Raw genomic sequence first — 20,015 nt, forward strand, 5'->3', positions numbered from 1 at the left:
TCTAAGAAAAGCTTGTTCTGCCAAACCTGCACAAAAAGCGATCCCATCATTCAGTAAAAACAGAGTTACATCGCGTAATTGTTGCATTTTATTAGGCACCTGTTTCTTTTGCCTAGATTAATATTTGCTTTCTAAGAATTAATTATACATTTACTGATTGAAGGCAAAGTTTGGTGCATACTTTAGCTGCACTCAGTTACAATCAGAGGTGAAAGTGTGTGACCTGTCACCAGCACAACATGAAAGCAGCATATTGCTTATAGTAATCATGCACCCTGAACTGACATGGATAACATAATTTCATCTTTAAAGTTTATTTGGTGCACAAAGTTGGTCTTGGAGCTTTATATGATTACAGTTGAACCATCAAATTCATGTGGAATGTTTTGACAATGTTTTTGGTTCCTTTGCTGTATATGAAGGATGAGGGAATAAATAAGTTAAACTTATTTGACTCCCAAAGATAAACGAAGGTCTCTGGGAATTGGAACAACACAAGAGTAAGTAATTAATAACAGAATGTTCATATTTATATAAGAGTACACCTAACTTAAACTTAAATTCATTTGATTTGATGAAAATGACTAAATACAGAGCTACAAAATCATTAATATCACGAGGGTGAGTAATTAATGACAAACATTTCTTTCGTTTTTTATGACAAACATTTACATTTTTTTAAAACAAGCAGCTCAGATTTGATTTGGTTATACATAAATGCATGTAAGTAAAAAAAAATGGCATAAAGTAAAAGGAAACCAAAGTGCTCCTGGGAGTAAGGACGTGTTGTCATAGTAAACACAGACAGCATGAACATGAACTTCTTGTTGTCAGTCTAGAGTTACAGCTAGTTCACAATGCACAATAGCTGCTGTGAACAAGACATTCAAAACCCATTTATTAAAATCTGTTTTAAAGCCACTCGAAAAATCTCAAAATCTCAGCCCCTTAATTAGAGGCAATATGAGGAAAGCCATGACTTACAGATGCACAGCGTACCATTCATCTGTCAGGTGTTTTGATAGGGTGTAAAGAGTTTACTGGACCAAAGGAGAATTTAGTCTTTCTTCAGTTCTCTGAAAACAAGACAAAAGCTCTCTTTAAACCACATTAAAATGTCCTCTCTTTGCATCGCAGGAGCATTCAGTAATCTCAATTTCGTATAAGATGAGGTGAGTCTGACTTATAAACATTTTACACAGGTTTCTACTGTTGCTACAAGCAAACTTGATGCAATGGAAACAAGACATTACTGTTCAGCCACCGGAACTTTTACATCCTGGTACAAACAAAAATGACCCACACATATCAATGGTCTAATTAGAAATGCAGGTGTTCAGATTCACTGTAGGCTTTCAAATTGTGCTACCTGGAAGTATGAACCGTCAACTAATCCAACATATATTTTATGCAGTGGATGCCCATCCAGCCGCAACCCAGTACTGGGAAACACCCATAAGTTTTCACATTCACACACATTAATACACTATGGGCAATTCTATATTTTTGTGGTCTCTTAATGTTTCATTCATTTCTATCAATTGTTATTGCTTAAAAAGTGCTTACAAAGATTTGTTTCAAAACTATTTCTAAATTCAGTTCTAATTTCCAGCAAACTAGTAAATGAACAGTAACAACAAAGTGTGGCCAAAAAACACAAAAAGAAGAGTCCTATTCTTATACCCCATATGATCATGCATACTGAACATCTCCAAAACCCGACAGGTGGACAAATCTAAACTTTTTTTAATTAAAACAAATGCAAATATACTTATAATAAATAATACTGCTAGTAATAATAACATTATACAAAAGCAATGTGTATGCATTTGGACCTGCATGGGTGCATAACTAACATGCTCTGTGCTGGACTTTAGACCAGGTTTTACTTGGTCAATGGCGCAGTCCATTTCAGTTTCTCAAAATAGCAACGTGTCAACAATGTGCCTTAACACACCTCCTTTATAGTCAAGCACACCCATTAAAGTGGTGCAAATGGATTTGCTATTTAGACAACGTGACTCAAAAGGTGAAAATTAGGGTTGCGCTGGTCTGAAAATAGCAACAAATTTCGCCATCGTCTCGTGCCTTATTGCACCGGATGTATGATGTAACTTTAAATACTAGTTAAATTCACTCTTCTTATAATAGACAATTTTATCTGATTGTGTCGTTCATTATGTTTTGGAATAGACTAATGTTATTTGTATATTATGCTGTGATTAATTTTCATCCCATTAACAAATCTTTAAACCTTACGCTGTATTTTTTTTGATGTTTGCTGTGTGATCTAGGCACACAGTAATGATATGTTGCTTGTCTCCTTCTCCTAAGTTCTTTAAATGCCTGTGCGTGCTATTGAGTGAGTGTATACATGTCTATTCAAGGTATTTGGTGTCCAATTATTCAGAAAGCATCCCCGTTTAAATGTCTTCCTTCAAGCAAACCGGCAAACAAACAAACAAACAAATAAATGATTGTAGCACTGCAGGGACCCTGTGGGCCACCCTGTATACAGAACACACTGGTGGTGTGAGTCCTGGTTCACTGTTGCCCATTAGCTAGTCTCACATGAAAACTATTAAGAGAAACGCAGATGACCTGAAACAGACTATTTATGCTTGTGCTTCTCGAGAAGGAACTTACATAATATGTGGTGCAGCAGTCCAAGTAGGCTAATGTTTTCATTCAGCTCGCTGATGACACTAAATACGTTGTCAACAGTTGTGAATGCTTCACACAAAATAAATGACTGGGTGCGGCTTTTCATTTTCATCAGAACTCTTCAGGTGTGTATTTGTCTGTTTTCCAGTTAAGTTAAAGGATTAATCCACACAAAAGGAGAATTGTAATCATGTTTTATCTTGTATTACGGTATTTTAAATCATTTCAAGCTTCAAAAAGGACAACTTTTAATCTAAAATGGCAAAATAGGCATATATATGTAATGCATGACTAGCATAGTATGTATTGGATTTTAATAAAGTGTATGAATAATTACTGATAAAACAAGCAAAAAACACACAACTCCTGAGCCAGTGTTAAATTGTTAACACTTTGGAAACTGTTACTTTAACTCTGGCCGGTGTGGATTATATATACTAAATGGATTATATACTAAATATATGGATTATTTATACTATATATTAAAATTAACTCTCTCAGAGTTGAATCAACACTGTTGATTTTGCTGTGTACTATTGCCTCACAGCACACCTCTGGGTGCTCCGGTTTCCCCCACAGTCCAAAGACATGCGGTACAGGTGAATTGGGTAAGCAGAATTGTCCGTAGTGGATGAGTGTGTGTAATTGTGAGAGTGTATGGGTGTTTCCCAGTACTGGGTTGCAGCTGTGAAGAGAAGATACCAGAAGAGTTAGCGGTTCATTCCGCTGTGGCAAACCTTGATAAATAAAGGACTAATTAATTAAGTAATATAATGGATATATGTTTTCGTCTCAATTAGGGAAACTCCTGAGATAAATAAGTTATCTCCAAACTTTAATACTTAAAATGTGTATAAAAATGCTACACTTTTCACCTTTATTTAGATGCAATGAATACTGGTACTTCTAGAGCTAGTACTGTGCTCAAGTCTGCATTTGATCCATCCTCCATATCAAGAACACATCCGGATATGTTCATGTATCTGTTCTTGTAATCTTGATTTTTAGGACTGAACTTGTGTGGTTGATGATGACATTACATGAGAACACAAGATCAGTTAAAATTGCATCTTTAGGAAAAGCCATTTTTTTTAGCTGGCTATTTTAAGAAAATCAAACCCAAAGTGAATCTGCTTTTGCCGTTTGTATACGGCAACCATGTATTTGGCAGTGGATTTTAGATTTAGTTCTATTCGTAGTCTCACATGTGCATCCCAGTTTCATGTCAGTAACGATAAGGCAGTGTATTGATGCTAATCTGATAGAGCACAGCAAAGGGGAATAGCCATTTTTCCCTGGCTGTATTTTTTCACCCAACCTCAGCCCTGCCCTAACCGCTCGACTCCACACACATTTCCATCTCAGACCTGTTTTTCCATGTTATATTTCAGATTTAGTCCTTTCCATCTCTTTGTTACGTCTTTCCTTTAGTCTTTTATTCTCTCCTTCCTCTGCTGAACTCCACATGATTATGTTTCCTGGTGACTGAGTTAAAAGTCTCCAGAACAACACTAAAAGGTCTCCATAAAGATGTCACTAAGCCTGTCAGACAGTTTTGCCTCTGTGTTTCAGATCCTCTTCCAATCCAAAACCTCATGGCTACGCTCACATAATAAACTGTTGTCAAGATGAGAACTTTTAACTTCAGTTTTGTATAAATATTTTTAAAAAGTCTGCGATAAAGAGTAACTGGGACACTTTATCATAGAAAAATAAACAAACCTGTCATTTATGTACAAAACAGGGATGTGGGTTTGCTGTCTGTCACCTGCTTTTACATCTTTAAGTAGCACACACTTTAGTGAACCCTAATATCTGGTGGCGTGGATATTAAACACCTGTTTAAGACCTCTCTGTCCAGCTATTTATATTTTTTGTTTTTGTGTTCTAATGATAACTTACCTGCATTTGGGTAAATCAGACCTCTTTTTCACTTTGTCTGGAAGTCTGAATTTCTAATTATTGTACATACTAGAAAAAGTAAGTGATTCCTGGCTCGTAGTCAGCCTGGTGACAGAGTGTTTCTTTTTTTTTTTTTTTCCAAAAGATGGACCTTTTCATGGGTATTTGACTAATTTTATATTTTAAAAGGGAGTTTAACTACTGCATTTTAGTGTCATTTTAAGCACTATGTTTTGCTTGTCAAATGGTCCCCATAACCACAGTTAATGATGCACCAAAAAATAAAAATCTTAAAAATCTTTAAAAGTAAAATCTTTGGCTTATATTAGACAAATAACAAACTGGCCAGCACATTCAAACTTCCGGAGTCAGAATTTGAAAAAAAAATAAATAAACAAAATAACGTAGAACTTTATGATTTTCCTAGTCTGTCTTTTAAATAAGTACATTTGAAAAGTCATGGATGATAACAATATCCTAATTAGTATTAAAATTAATGTACTAATTAACATTTAAGTTTAAGTTAAATGTAACCAACATGATCACATGAGCTGTTAATGTACAATTATGTCATGACTATATATATATTAGTGGTGGTGGGCCATTATCACCGTTAACGAGCTGCATTAACGCAAGACTATTTAAAGTTGGGTTGGGAGCTGGGTCTATTCAATGCAAGCTATGATGACTTTCACCTTGATATTTTAGCGCGGATGTGTACCTGACCTGTGAGCCATCTGAAAAAAAAGTGCCCTTCTGAATCAAATCAGCAGGATGCCTGACTTTAAATGCAGTTAAACTCATAAACATTTTATTCATGCCACCGTGACAAACTGGGATATTAGACGCAAATAAGAAGTAAGGACTGGTGAGAGTGTTATGGACCTTAATGAAGCACGCCAAATAAAAAAAAAAAAAAAAAACATTTTGTGATGCATTGTGATTTCCCAATGCGAGTGTGTGTGTGTGTGTGTGCACGGTCCTTTACTGACAGCCGCATGTGCGGATCTTGTCGGAAAAAATGGCGAAAAGTCCTACATGACAGTAATAGTTTGATTGCGATGTTTACTTCAGTAATGCCACTGATATTTGCATACTCCACATGTCTTAATTCCATTTCTGTTTAGTTCAGTTATGACTTTAGTCGGATTAAGGTGATCAAAAATCGCTGTTTGGAGCTTATGCAGGCCTACAGTTCAAAATTCATGTTTAACCGAATGAACAGTTAGTAAACACAAGTACATCTTATTAAACAGCATTTATTTTCATCACCAATTATCATAGTACAACAGTTTCTCAAGCAGATTGTGATGCATTTTGGAAACAGGAGATGAGCCCCTGGTCTAATGCACCACCTGGCTTCAGAAACCCGTTCTCAAAGACTTAGTATTTGGGTAGCACACATATTCTGAATGCCTTCGGCAGAATTCAAATGAGCCATTTAAATATATATATATATATATATATATATATATATATATATATATATATATATATATATATATATATATATATATATATATATATATATATATATAATAATAACATAACATATATCGTGAGGTCATGATAGTTAAATTAAGCATAAAATAATGTGATAATACATTAATTAACAAGTTTAATTAATTAATTAATTAAGTTAACTGAACGCATGTGACTCATGTTGTAGTTAAAGTTAGTTCATGATAGCGCATATGTCAACTCATCATCAGTCCATAATAAAGTAATGTTAAGTTTACATATTAACACACCATTACTGATGGACTGTTATCGTAAAGTGTTACTAAATTAACTTCAATATGAGTCACTTTTTGTGCTTCAAACCTTTTTTTTGGTCTTAAAGTCTTCTTCGATAGGTTATTATAACATTTTATTTTGGCATAGCAGTCAAAATTGGACAACTGTGCTCATGTTTAGAACAGATTCTGGACCCCCCTGGCTACGGGCCTGAATTCATTATGCTGGTTGGTTTGTTTCAAGGCTTAGAAATCATTATTATGTTTTGTTTCAGTTGACACCTATAGATTTCATCAGCATCAACAATTGGCATAGCAAAACTAGTGATTGCTTTCTCTTGCCAGTAAGCCATTGAAGTGGATGAACCATAGTGTTTACACTTTTCAAGGGAAATAAGCCAAGAATGGCCTTTTTACAAATGTCATAAGTATTAGGTATGGGGAGATACCTGGTTACAAGGTTTACCATGGTTTTAAAAAGTCAGGTTTTAAAACAGCTAAAATTTACTGTTATACTGTTCCCAAGGTATACAATATGTAAGGGTTTTTTTATATGTTGTAACAAAATTTGTGTTATTCAAACTAATGAAGGGCGAGGCAGTGGCGCAGTAGGGAGTGCTGTCGCCTCACAGCAAGATGGTCGCTGGGTCGCTTGTTCGAACCTCGGCTTAGTTGGCGTTTCTGCGTGGAGTTTGCTTGTTCTCCCTGCCTTCGCGTGGGTTTCCTCCGGGTGCTCCGGTTTCCCCCACAGTCCAAAGACATGTAGTACAGGTGAATTGGGTAGGCTAAAATTGTCCGTAGTGTATAAGTGTGTGTGTGGATGTTTCCCAGAGATGAGTTGCGGCTCGAAGGGCATCCGCTGCATAAAAACTTGCTGGATAAGTTGGTGGTTCATTCAGCTGTGGCGACCCCGGATTAATAAAGGGACTAAGCCGACAAGAAAATGAATGAATGAATGAAAACTAATGAAGACAGCAGTCAGTGATTTGTTCCACCAATGACATGTTTACTGTTCCAAAATATTATAAATGTTTCCTAAGATAAAATATATTGTGTTCAGTGGGGGAAAATTTCTTGTTTTTTTACCCAGACATTTAAAAATAACTTATTTAAGAGCAGTCATCACAATACAGTGATGCTGTGATAGTTTTATCCAAGGTTATCATACCGTCAGAAACTTATACCAGCCCATGCCTACACTGTTTATCTCCTCAGATTTAATGTCTGTGGAGAAAACAAAGGGGGAAATGACTTCAGCATCTAAGGCTACTAAAATGTTTTGCTCATTGTTATGTTGTATTGTCATTATACAATATTTTTCTCCATGGTGAAAATATGACAGGCAGATGATTCAAATCGTGCGTACAGTAATTGGCTTTTGATGCATGTCAGTGGAATTTATTCTGTCCATCTGTTGTTTTTATTCTCACCTCAAATTTGTTTCTTTGAATGAAAGATCCTCACTGCGTCTGTATGTATATTATACTTGACATGTCTTTTTGTAGCTTTTTTGACATTCTCTGTCTCTCTCTCTCCACTCCTACAAACACACACTTACAAACCCACACATATTTGTCGCACATAGCTTTGGAAAATCTGCTGGAGTTTATTTGCAGATAGAAACAGAGGAGAAGAATAGTCATGTAAATGTTTCCAGCAATTGGGCTTTTTCATGCTTTCCATTGCCTTAGCGGTTTATTTAAAACCTTCGTTATAATAGCTCATTGAGCTCCAGCAAAGAGATAATGTGGTTTGCGTTTGTTTATTATAGAAAAATCAACTGTGACCTTTTCGTAAACTGGTTAGTATTACATTAATTTTTTACATATTATTGTGCAACAACACAAACTCCATTCAGTTCAAATTTACGATGGAGAAACTACTGTTTGTTGTTGTTACTTCCTTCAAGAATTACCCTGGTTTAACGGATATGTTGCATGTCCTATTCCTGTATTCTGCTGCCTTCATGTTTTTCTAAAAAAAGTCTATAATATAAGATTGTAGTGGTAATGTGTGTAGAAGTCCCAACGGCGGAATCCAATGAATGATTGAAGGTTAAATGCATGCAAGCTTTTTCTAGTGCTTCTGAATAGAATTATGTTATTTATTAGAATTTATTTAATTATTTCCAGCTCCAATTTCTGACTCCAATTTTCAAGTGATCATTAAATGTAGACTGTGTTACTAATTAATAGTGGATCACATTCATCAAAAATGTATAAATTTGGATATTTGATTATTTCATATACACTATACTTTCAGTTATTCTTTCATTGGGGACCAGTTATCGAGTCCATGCGTGCAATTTTACATGCCTGAGTGTGAATGAGTCCATTTTCACTTGCTTTCCCCATTTAGGCTCGCCAGCTTGATTCTTAGTCAGAGGTTTGCAGGCGACTGGTACCTTTTAAGTCGGCTGCCTACCGAGGCTTTTACCATACAACTTGCCAGATCAAAAGTGGTCAGAAAGGCTAAAGGCCTACGAATAAGTGCTACAGTATCTGCTTCTTTATTTGTGATCCTCTAGTTTGATCCAAACTGACCAACACCAAAGGTCAACAAAAGTGTGCACACAATTTACTGGTAATAATGATTTCAGTCAAATTCAAAATAAATCAAATATAACACTTTATTTGTCAGGTGAAATTTTATTAAGCCAATTACATAATAAAACAATCAGAAAGCCAATTCAGAGATGATAGTGTACATAAACAACATCGATTAGTTAGAGATAAATCAAAGAGTTAGAGCATACCTGACCAGAGAAGTACGTTGAAGCAAATAAGTCTCAGACAGCGTACTCAAACTATGTACAGTTGCCTTGAACTAGGCCGACGCAAGCTTGCCCCCCTCTCATCTCCCCCGACGGCCTGCACTCACATTGCATTTGCGCCTGAGTTCGCTTATGTCATCGATGATGCGCTGTTCAGTAAGAAGCATTCTCGCTCAGCACAGTGGGCATTGCTTTAGTTATTTCGTTTTAGTCGTTTGATATGCAGTGGCACGCAGTCAAGTATTTCGCTGAACAGATCAGCCACTTTTGACGCTCATAAACAATCATAAAGTCCTCGTGCTGCAGGAATTAGGAGGTTTGCTGAAGGTGCAGCTATCATACAGTGAGGGGTTTGTGTCTTTAATAATCTAAGACAGTTTCCGTTCATTGAACTGTAAGACTGATTAATAAATCCATATGAAACTGTCCCTTAAAAGTCACGTCGCGTCCTCACTTTCGGGCCAAGTGAACCATGCCTGAGCCCGATTCAGAGCACTCACACTTCTCTAACGGTCTGGGAAACGAGCCTGGATACGGTTTGAATAGCATAGTGTGAGTACACCCAGAGATGATGCAACAGGGAGTCTTGGTTACAAGATTACAATGATATTTTTGCACCTTTCCCTTAAATATGCAACTCAGAACAAAGAACTATAATTTAAAGATAATAAAAGATTCACGAAGACCTCTGTCTGGTCATGTGTTAACCTAAAAACTAATCACCACCTGGAGTAAAAGTTCATAATTGACAAACGATTTCACACTTCAGTGGGACAGACTTTTCCCAAACTCATAATTATCAATAATTATCCTAATAAAATGACTATATTTTTAATTGATATTTAAATTAGATAATTAGATATTTAAATTGATACCAAAAATTAGGAGTGTCAAAATTAATCGTTTCTTCGGTGCAATGCGATGCAGACGCGGACAATTCGGTATTGGTTCAGTAATAATCATAACCGGTTATTACTGACGTCATTTACCTCATATGCGTCTGTCGCAAGGGAGGCGATCGCGAGTATTTACATCGCTTTAACTACTTAAAACTCATAAACTGTGGACAATTTCCCTGTGTTTGTTTGCTGGATCAGTCTTTCACTGATATATACAACAATAGCCCCTATTTCACTGAGATCGAGAGAATGAAAGTAGCCTACTCCATTTCTCTCTCTCTCTCGCTCTGTCTCTCTTTCTCTCACACACACAGTGGCCCATTTGACCTGCTGGTGTGGCTTTTCTTCTCTTCTCGGCTGTTTTACAGCGTTATTTTTGCATCCAGAAACGAGCGCAAGTCTGCAGAGTTTCTCCACCATGTCTGTCATACATCAGCTGTGAGATCACCGCTGCCGCCTGCCGCTTATCAGTATCACTCATTTGTGAAGAACGCAGCGCGCAAGAGCCAATCGCAACCGTTTTTGTTGAGGGTGTGACCAGTCAAAGGGGTGTAAGAGAACTAGACAAGGATCAGAAATTGAGCTGGATATTTATATTTGTTTATATTATTTGCTAAATGTTTGTTTTGTTTAAAGTTACAGTTTATGTATCTGACTGTTTGTATTAAATGACAAAATTGTATTACCAATAGTATATAAATATAAATATATTCATATATTTTAATACAAGAAATGCTGCTGTGAAGAAAATATAAAACTGTGTATGGAAAGCACAGTCAATGCACCATGATGCACCGAAATATCGAATTGAACCGAATCGATGGCATGATAATCGTAACCGAACCGAACCGTGAGACTAGTGTAGGTTCACAGCTCTACCAAAAATGCAAGTTAAAGTTATAGATTCACAAGATACACCATGCGAAGAGGATGATGAATCGGTGCGCAATGTCAGTGACCTGAGTGAAGAAGTGAAGGAGAGAGGGGGGCACATGATGGGCCAACTTTCCCTTTTCCAGGTCTGCTACTCAGACTAGAAGGTTTATTGTTTTATTCCATAGCAATTCTTGTGGTCTTGTCTCAAGATATTCCATAACAGTATTCAGGGTCTGATATTATGGAGGATTTAGCCATCCTTACATGTAGCTGACAGCATTGTCATTTTCACATGAACTGTGATTCAAGTAGGTAATTTTCTAGAATACATGAACACAGAAATTGTGGTTTCTTCCACCTACATGGGATGAAAATCACCTGATGAGACATTAGAAGAGCCAACAAATGGTGAGCCCGTATTGTTTATTAGTTGACGCAGAATTCTGACTAAAAGGGTGATAATGTTAGGTTGGGTTTCAGAAGAAATTCATTGTTATTCAATGGAATGATAAAGATGCTTTCTTTTCTCTGTTTAATTACAGCCCTTAAACAGGAGAGGAGAGATCTCTGGCTAACCCTCAACTCTGGAGAAAAAAAGTGAGTGAGTACAGTCAGAGTTCCTGTAGATGTCATTGGTGTTCACTGGGCTAGTTTGGGTGGAGACTGGGCGTCTGGGTTCCTGACAATCTGTCCTGGGATGAACCGGGAGACATAGTGGATAGGAGTCAGGACCGACATACACACACACACGCACTCACAGACACTGATAGAGTATGTGAATGAGGAGGAAATCAGCTGTTTAGGAGAAACAAGAGCTCAGCCAAGACTCACCGCACTGTCTGGCAGAGTTCATCGTTTTCATTTTCAATTACGCTCTACCCCGGTCCATCATTTTCCTGTTTTCTCTGTCTGCCGAATGGACCAAATTAAATCCCACTCCTCTTGCTGGTGCTGTTTACCCTGGTCTCTGCAGGGAAAATTGACTTGACTCGAGGCCACTGAGGAGACGTTATCTTTTTTCCGCTGACATTTTCAATCTCAAATCACATCATACTCATCAGTTGATCTTGAAAGTTGACTTCATAATAATTGGGTTTTCAGGCACGTGATCATGTCACACTTGCAATAAACACTAATAAATGACAATCACAATAAACACAATTTATCATTTATTATTATCATTAATTTAGCAAACACTTTTATCAAAAGTGACTTACAAATAAGGATAAAAGAAGCACTTCAAATAATCAGAGACTATGCTGTGACAAGTTTAAGTTAAACTTATTTTAGCTTCCTCCCCAGAGCATACAGAAAGGAAGAGACACTCTCCTAGAGGTCCTATAGATGGTTTGTTAAGCGTGAAGCACAATGCTTACCAACAAGTATAGTGTGCTTATAAGAAGGTTTCTGGTGCTCATAGACAGGAAAAGAGTGTGTCACCTACAGTACAGGTTGTTTGTCAAGCTCTTTCACCTGCATGGAGCACACTCAGAATTGCACAAAGTTTTTCAGAAACATGGATTGTTGCTAAGAAGATGTCTGGTGCACATAGAGAGGAAAACAGTGTGTCTGTCATGTTAAGGATGCTGACAGAGCAATCCAAAGTTGTAGTCAAAGAACAGGTGAATGGTCGGTACAGGTAGCAATAAATCAAAATGATAACATAAGGCAAAGGGTCAAAACACTGCTAGGCAAGACAATGGAAAACATTCTGTAATATCACAAAACAATTAACACTGTCAGCACTGATGTGTGTGTGTGGGCTGTGTTAATAGTCTGTCCCTGACAAACTTCTGATTGTGTGTGTGTAAAGGCTGATTTATACTTCTGCGTCAAACGCCGGCGTATGCTACGGCCATGACGCATAGCCCTTCGCCGTGGCCGTCGGCGTCGCTGACGTGAACCTCTCAAAAAATTTAACTACATGTCGCAACGACGCGTAGCGCAAGCTCTGTGGTTGGTCGGCTTGGTAGCGCTGACGAGTCTAGGTGGGACCGAGAGCCGCGCGAATGATGCGAGCTGAACGCGAGCCTAATGGAGCGATTGTTTACAAGTGTGGAGTCCCATGAAGGAGCTCCTGATGGAAAGTTTTGTTTTGTGTTTACCTCATAGTTAAAATTGTTGCACGTCCGCCGGTTCCTGCCTCAAAATGAGCGAGTTTGCGCCACTTGTACATCCAGGAAGTGTTCAGGAAAAGCAAAACAGCAGAGAAGAAACTCGACACAGAGGAACATTAACACCTCACTGCCCACTAGCGTTTCGGAAGTGTTAATGCAGACCAACGGAGACAGCGCGCAGAAGTATAAATGCACAGCTACGCGCGTTGCATGCGCCATGGGTCACGCCGGTCACTTGACGCAGAAGTATAAACCAGGCTTAATCAATGGCGATCCGGAACAGGTGTGTGTGAGATGCATGACGAGACATGTAGTTTGATAGTGTGGTGTGTGTGTAGTTCTCTGGTGATCCGCAGTTGCTGGATCGCTGATGCTTGTAACAGTGTCACCTATAGTACTGGTGGTTTGTCAAGCCCCCTCATTTGGGTGGATCACACTCAGAATTGCAAAATGTTTTCTAAGACATAAAGGATGCTCATAAGAAGGTGTCTGGTGCACATAGAAAAGAAAAGAATGTATCACCTTCAGTACAGGTGGTTTGTTAATCCCGCTCTTTGGTGGGGAGCACACTTAGAATTACACAATGTTTACCAGCAAGTCTAGCATGCTTATAAGAAGGTTTCTGGTGCACATGGAGACGAAAAGAGTGTGTCATCTAAAGTACAAGTGGTTTGTCAAACCCACTCATCTGGGTGGAGCACACTCAGAATTGCACAGTGTTTTAAAGAAGTATAGTGTGCTTATAGGAAGGTGTCTGGTGCATATGGATAGGAAACGAGTGTGTCACCTACAGTACAGGTGGTTTGTCGAGCCCACTCACTCACTGCACTAAGAAAAGCACAATTTCTTCAAGAAGTATGGGATGCTTATAAGAAGGTATATGGTGCACATGGAGCGTAAAAGAGTGTGTCAGCTACAAGACAAGTGGTTTATCAAGCCCATTCATCTGGGTGGAGCACACTCATAATTGCACAATGTTTACCAATTAGTATGCTTATATGAAGATGTATGTTGCACATGGAGAGGAAAAGTTTGTGTAACCTACAGTACAGGTGGTTTGTCATGCCCACTTACCTGCTTGGAGCACACTTAGAATTGCAGAATGCTTTCCAAAAAACATGAGCTGCTTAAAAGAAGGTGTCTGGTGCACATGAAGAGAAAAAGAGGGCATCACCTACAGTACAGGTGGTTTGTCAAGTCCACTCACCTGCAAGGACAGCATTGCCCAATGTTTGCAAAGAAGTATGTTATGGTTATAAGAAGGTGTCTAGTGCACATGGAGAGGAAAAAAGTGTTTAACCTACAGTACAGGTGGTTTGTCAAGCCCACTTACCTGGGTGGAGCACATTCAGATCTGCACAATGTTTTCTAAGAAGTATGGGATGCTTATATCAATGTGTCTGGTGCACATGAACAGGAAAAGAGTGTGCCATTTAAAGTAAAGGTGATTCGTCAAGCCTACTTAACTGCTTGGAGCACACTTAGAATTACAGAATGTTTTAGAAACATAGATTATTTATAAAAAAAGTGTCTGGTGCATACAGAGAGGATAGAATGTGTCACCTACAGGTCACTAAGCAAGGCTAGTTTGCACTGCCCAAACAAATACATTTGTGCTGTCTTTAGACAACATCCAGATATCCGGGAAGAATATTTCTGATTTAGTTCACCCAAACACCCTCAAGCTCTTTCTTGTAAGGTCAAATGTGATTACTTCAGAGCACTGTCAGAATGAAGGCCTCAGGCGGTGTAATACACACTGCAACAAACACCAGTGCACAAACGCACTGGCCGACAGTGACGCTGGTCACTACAGCTGGGTCTCCAGCACGGAGTCGTACACAGTGGTCCACCTGTGACAATAAACACTGTGATTACCTCCTAGAGCCTACTGACGCCATCTAATATACTCAAGAGATCATCACAAGGACAGGGTGACCAGTCCATCCATCTATTTCTCTCGCCATATCTTTGTGACCCATTCCCACCGCCTCCCCATAGCAGGACGGAGGAGCCTCAAGGGAAGTACACTGGCTCCATTCCCACTGCATTTTCCATCACTGAGACCCGGAGGTGAGCACCTGTGATGCAATTACAACAGAGAATGTGTTTGTTTACACTTTCTCTAGATTTCTTTTAAAGGTGTATCAAGGTGGTAGGTCTAAAAAGGTATTTAAAACATCTCTTAATAACAGTAACTCAGCAATAAAATAATTTGCATCACATAATGAAATTGTATGAGCGCATGCTGAATTATTCCTTAGTTTTTAATGATTAGTGTGTGCAAGAAACATTATTTACAACATAATTTTTTAACAGCATTTTCTGAGCTGTGCAGAATGTGTTCCGCGTTAATGTTTTTATTTTTTATTTTTATTTTTCGTTTTTGGAATTCATTTGAACAAGTATATTAGCTAAAAGCCAAAACTGATATTGAGACTGTGGATTAAAGGTGCAGTATGTTAGTTTGACACCTAGTGGTTGAATTAGGTACAGTGTTGCATGCCTGTTTCAAAACAAACATAAGCGCAGGTTGCCAGATTGACAACATCAACAGAAGTGTGCCAAACTATCAAGCCTAAAGGCTAATTAAGGGCTGATTTAAATAATGTTGTATATAAAAGCAATAACACGCAACAGAAGGAATATTTTCCATATTAAAAAGAGTTAAATTGACAACGTTTACCTCAGGTACACCTCGTGTGCTTTATTCAGTGTTAAATGCTAACAATGTGAGTTTAAATGCCATTTTACATGGCATTTACTGCCATATACTGAAAGCAGCAGCAGAAAGTTTACCTCAGATCTTGAAAAAAAAAAAAAAAACATTTGAAATTGTACTTTCAAACTGTGACTCTGTACTAACAGTGATTTGGCATGTACATTTAATAATGTTAAAAGAGGTTTAATATGTATTAATTAGACTATAAACCTTACCGTTTCGTTGGAGTGCAGTAAGTGCACTATTCTGTGCTGAATGGCTGTATTTAAATTTCTGTCGTGTTTCGTCTGGTGCAAACAGCCAAATTGCCTATCACTGCAAATCTCATCATGTAGCGTGTTGTTGGGAGACAGAGTTACAGTGTAACCTGCACACCTAATGTTTACGTTCGTAATATTTAGATTATTTGCTAATTAATAACCACTTCATATGAAACTCTAAATATGCGTCTCATTTCATAGTCTGCTACTGTCCACCAGAGGTTGCATTTTGGTCGCGGATGCACACTTTAGGAGTCCTGACTGACTGAATGAAATATGCGGTTTCTGTTAAGGCCATCCGGGGTGCTAAAATACAATTTGCTAAACTGGCAGTGGGCTGGACAAAAGAACCAAAACAAAGACAGCGGTTCCTGCACATAACTCGCATTTTCAAAGCAGAATAACTGACTTTAGCATTGTTTTTCCAGATAAAAAACGTTCCCTGAGCATGTTTCTTAAATATCTGCAAACATATTTTGGTATTTTTATGTTTTAGAAGAGTCAAAAACTTAGATACTGCACCTTTAAAATGTTGTAGCCTAGTAATAGAAATTTGACATAATCAGACCAATGACTGTAAAAAATATGGACGATGTGACAGCCCCTTTTCCCATTGAACGCCTTGAGGGCAAAACGCCTGCTTGACGGGCACAAACTGTCGCAAAAGACTGCTGAAATTGGAGCCTTGACATGCGCAGACAGACTGTCTGATGGAGCCAGAGGAGGAGCCGCGAAAATGAGCGGAGTGGAGCTTCCAACCAAACGCTTTATGTAAAATCAACCACGCCCCCCAAACTTCTCAGCATGCGTTTGCTGTCATATCAACACAAATGGATGTAATAACGTTAACAAATATGAGGGTTTTATATATTTAATCGCGCCAGCTCCGGGCCGCAGCGCACATATCCTACTCACGGCGTCGCGGGCTGATTCCGGCTCGCATGCGGCAGCGCCGGCTCACTCGGCCGCCGCGTCTGGCTCGATTGACTCGGGCTTGAATCGGGCAGTGAGTCCAGGCATCCGGAGTAGGTCCAGCAGAGGTAGTCAGTCTGATCTCTAAGGGATAAGTCTCCGGCAGGCAAGAATCTAGCTGGAACTGGCTCGAGTGTATTTTGCTATCTGGGTGGTTAGGCGTGTATCAGCAAACTAATAACGCCCGAAAAAAGCCCTGACCTTAGCGAATAAACAGTGTTCCACCAGGATCATGTATGTCAGAAACTGTAGTTTACTGTTGAACTCATTTTGTCATGGTAAAATAACAAAGAAATCGAATAATAACACTTCAGTCTCCTGCCGAAGCTCAGACGCGCTGCTTTGAGAAACTGTCAATCACAACTGTCATTCACGATGACACGCCCAGCATTAAATTACTGCTAAAAACAAAATGTTTACAAAAATGAAGATCTGCACCTATTTCAGCACAATAACCAGTGCCTTAATCGACCAGAACCATCTTTCGGGACATTTTATTGCAAGTGTAATACATTTTTTTATTTGGGCTCAAGTCTCCTTCATTAACACGGAGGAGGCAGGCTTTATGACTTGTACTGCAGCCAGCCCCAGGGGGCGATCTAACGGCCGAGACCTTCACTCAAACGCAGGCTTGCGGCACGCTTGGATCAGACATAAATCTTCTATTTTTCAGGTACTGTATTTTTAAATAAGGCAACGCGGTGGTGCAGTAGGTAGTGCTGTCGATTCATAGCAAGAAGGTCACTGGTTAGAGCCTCAGCTGGGTCAGTTAGTGTTTCTGTGTGGAGTTTGCATGTTCTCCCCGTGTGTATGGATGTTTCCCAGAGATGGGTTGCAGCTGGAAGGGCATCCGCTGCGTAAAACATATGCTCGATAAGTTGGCGGTTCAGATTAATAAAGTGACTAAGCCGAAAAGAAAATGAATGATTGAATAATTGTATTTTCAAATAATTAAGCACTGCGCTATCAAAGCTTTTTTACAGTATCAAACACTTGGATGTTCCATTGCTATTAACATTTTAGAAAAAAAATCAAGCGCAAATGAAATGATTAGGTTTTTGATCTTGGTATGTTGAAGATACGTTTTGTCCATCATTAAAATGGTATCATCTGAGGCAGTGAGTGTCACATTGTTGTCATTAACTTAAAGATTATAAATATAAAATATGTTATAAGACTTATTGCAAAAATTTGCGTATATTCATTTATTAATTTTCCTCCGGCTTAGTCTCTAATTCAGAAGTCGCCACAGCGGAATGAACCACCAACTATTCCAGCAAATGTTTTACTCAGTGAATGCCTATCCAGCCACTACCCATTACTGGGAAACACCCGTTTACACTCATTCAAACACACTACAGACAATTTAGTGTATTCAATTCACCTGTACCGCATGTCTTCGGACTGTGGGGAAAACCGCAGTACCCGGAGAAAACCCATGTGAACACAGGGAGAACATTCAAACTCCACACAGAAATGCCAACTGACCCAGTCGGGACGTGAACAAGGGTCCTTCTTGCTGTGAGGCAACAGTGCTACCCACTTAGCCATTGTGCCACAAAAATTTGCCTACATTTGGTGAATTTTCCATTGATTTTCCCTAAACTGGAATGACATACAACAAAAATATAGTTTACATTAAGCTGAATTAATTGTTAATGTAAGATAATGCAAAATGCTTAAATGTGATAGGGAACATTTGATTTTGTTGTTGTTTAACTTATCACTACTTGTAGTACTTTGAGATCTTGACTTAACGCTAAGACACCTTTCAAAAAAAAAAAACTGTATATAGTGTTTTATGAGTAATGAAAACTCTGTTACTTGTTCGAACAAACCAGTCATTCTGTATCACTGCGCTTTAAATATATAGATTGATGATCTCAAAGGGTGTGAGGAATTTAATTGAAGACTGAGACAGATGTGGGTTTAACTGACAGTTTTAAAATTTAATGGAGTACGAATGGAGCTGTTTTTAATATATTTTTTTTCTTGTTAAATGTTTGTAAAACCCACAGACAGATGTTTAGGGTGAGCATTTGTAATGATTTACGAATTTAAAAAAAAACGTGTAAGCATGCAGATGTGATCATACATACACCTGTCTTTGAAGTGTGTATACAGCTTTACTTGGTTAATATGAACTTTGAAAAAAATTGACGTCAAACTAAAGATAAGTCACGTCAGAAAGTTACATTAGAAATCTGTTTTCATTCAAGAACATGCATTTATTGCGTGTGTGCAGAAAGCACAGTGTGTTTAGTGTTTAAATTGCAATTTAGTTGAATGATAACCCTTCAACCTAATGAAGTAAACTGTAATGTATAATGCATAAATATCTAAAACAAGTGTGCACAGTTTGTCTGTCAGATGCACATAAAAAATTTGCATTTGGTACAATACCAACCACACACCCCTATGTATGAACAACATACATGTATAACAATACAACATGCATTTCATCTATCTCCAGTGTAAACAAACACCATCGGCACATAAATCACTACATGCAACAAGAAACAAGACTGTTGAACATGTTCAGGCGTGCTTTTTTGAGACTTATTAAAGGTGATAACGTAAATAATGTTTAGATGTTTTGCACTGACTGACCTCAATGTGTCTTGGGCAGGGATGGGCAAAAATTAATTGAAATGTATTTTAAAATAAAAATCAAATACCTCAGATTTATATGTATCAAAATAAACTACAAAATACAGCAGCCATAAATGTATCAAAATAAAATACTGTATTTTGTATTTTGATAATAGTACAAGGGAGCATGACATTTTTTTGCAAACCTTCAATCAATAGGGATTTCTCATTCACTTTAGCATAACGTTTGTACAAATTTCTAACAGAAAGTCCTGTCTTGAAGATGATCTCTTTAATCAATGTAAAAGCCATGTAAAATGCAGATAATGAGTTGAAATATATTGTGTGTTTTCATCCATTGCTTGACCAGAGAAACTGCAACAATCTTTTAACAGTCTTATATTTTAAAAGGGTGATATATGAAGTTTTTTTTTTTTAATAAATGAAGAGTTCAGAAGCAAAAACCTCTAAGTGCCATCTGAAATTTCCATCAAAAATGAAC

Source organism: Danio rerio, chromosome 12 (assembly GCF_049306965.1).
Source record: "Danio rerio strain Tuebingen ecotype United States chromosome 12, GRCz12tu, whole genome shotgun sequence".
Lineage (NCBI taxonomy): Eukaryota > Metazoa > Chordata > Actinopteri > Cypriniformes > Danionidae > Danio > Danio rerio.